Raw genomic sequence first — 2,060 nt, 5'->3', positions numbered from 1 at the left:
TGTTCTGCAATAATACTTGCATCAGTGCTTTTATTTCTTAAGCATAAAAAAAACTGCCATTATTAGGCATCTTCTCTGACGTACAGACCTTCGGTGGGCAATGAACATTGAGGTCTTTATGTATTATTAAAGCATTTATACATAACTGTATAAGATAATTTTTTCTCCAAAATGTTCAACTTAACCGATAGGTAACCTAGCAACAATGTCAGGTTACGCTGCCTCTGAAGTCTGTCCGAAAACTGTTCCCGGACTTGCCTTTGCAGCCTTCAAAGTCATTGCCTGATAAGGCAGCGAGGCAGCAAGTCATCTGACTAGGCTTTAGGTAGGACCCCATGACTGTGTTTCTTATTAAAGACACTATTGATGTCATGAAATCATGAGTGTGTTTTGACTGAAAGGTCAGATTAAAAAAAAAAAATCACAAACATGCCACTTGTGAATTAAATAATTTTATATATACTGATTTATCCAATAATGTGTAATATAAGTTATATATTTTAAAATAAATTATGAGCTCTAAAAGATTTTCTGAATTTGTACAACTCTTTTGCTTTAGACCATCTACAAATGTTAAATCTTAAAATAAAATATTAAGGTTACCACTGCATTTTTTCTGAAAAAAAAAGAGAAGAAAAAATCCAATGCCATGCATCCCTAATAATAATAATAATAATATGTTGATTTACTTTCACTGAGATGTCTATGACAGAGCACGCACCCTAGACTGAATAAATAGATGATGAATTAACATACAAATGTAGATTCATTTTCATTAACCTTTACAAAAAGGAATATGTGCAATTAGAACAAACCACAGAGGAAAACTTCTCTCTCTTTGATCTTGCAATCACTTGCAGTTAATAAGCTGAAATTGATCAGTTAGTTAATTTATAGTTAAACTGAATTTGATCAATAAAACTTGCAGTTGAACTGGTTCTTTTTGGTAAACATTTTTGTCACTGCAGATCTTATGGAAGGTTTCAGTGTCTTTCATATGCTGATACAGTCTGTTATTCACTGTTCATCTACTACTCTTCAGCATTGCTGAGTGTCTGCAGAGGTTCAGAGCATGCAAGTTGTTGACTTCCAGCTGATATGATGAGTGCTAGAAAATAAAAGATAATTAAAAAAAAAAAAAAAGTCATGAGCATTTTTATAATGCACTAAAATAATAAACATTGAAATTTTTAACTGGGTGTGTGTCTGCACACTAACCTGTGTGTTTTCGTTTACAGTAAATCAGTCCTCCTACTGCCATAATCAGCCCCAACACCAGACCTGCAGCACCTGTTATAAGCTTATTCCTGTCAGACTCTGAAAGAGATGGACCTGCAAAATAAAATAAAATTGTGATAAAATATTCAATGGTTTGTTATGCAATGCACACAATTCTGTATAGTTTTTCAGGTAGCTTTGCAGGTAGGTTACTTGAAACATCTTGGAGATGTTGCCACAGTTCTTCCGGATTTAGTCTCACTTTTTCTGTTTCTTCATGTCATTACAGAGACAGACTGGATGAAGGTGAGATCAGATGTCTGTGTGGAGCACTGGCTGTTGTCAGACTCCTTGTGCAAACAAAAATCTCACTAGATTATTACAATTAATGGCAAACAGAATGTTTGGAAATGTTAACCAATATTTTTTACTGACACACTACAGCAAAAGATAGAAATAACTTACTTTAAACCATGACCATAAACCATTAAAAGTCACCATAACATATGCAACAGCTGAATATTATATAATGTCTTATGAAGACTTTATTTCAGGTGTTACATATCACCTGCTGTGTATTGCATATTACATATATAGTCTTGAAAACATAAATTAACAAAATTAACAAGTAACTTATGTAGCACATATGCAACTTTACATGAGAACTAAAAAAAAGAGCATCTACAGTTGTCAGTGTTATTGTATTAATTTCCTTTGACAATAAAAAAGACTCCAATGGCGAGACCCAGCAGCCCAAGAGCCAGACCAACTCCACAGAACACTGATGGACCAATGTTGGGCTTCTTTATCTCTACATCTGCACACACAGACACAAATATTTG

The 2,060-nt window shown here is 33.8% G+C and overlaps 1 long non-coding RNA gene across 1 annotated transcript; it reads right to left on the bottom strand.

Annotated features, from left to right (window-relative positions):
• Window positions 1-468: 468 nt before the first annotated feature.
• On the bottom strand, window positions 469-2,030 carry LOC127158759 (uncharacterized). Its single transcript, XR_007826264.1, has 3 exons — window positions 1,432-2,030; window positions 1,219-1,332; window positions 469-1,108 (listed from the first exon to the last, which is right to left on the bottom strand). It is a non-coding gene; the product is annotated as an uncharacterized LOC127158759 (long non-coding RNA).
• Between the last annotated feature and the right edge of the window lie 30 nt (window positions 2,031-2,060).

Source organism: Labeo rohita, unplaced genomic scaffold, assembly GCF_022985175.1.
Source record: "Labeo rohita strain BAU-BD-2019 unplaced genomic scaffold, IGBB_LRoh.1.0 scaffold_1682, whole genome shotgun sequence".
In the NCBI taxonomy this organism is placed as follows: domain Eukaryota; kingdom Metazoa; phylum Chordata; class Actinopteri; order Cypriniformes; family Cyprinidae; genus Labeo; species Labeo rohita.
This window is presented reverse-complemented; position numbering and strand designations above follow the sequence as displayed.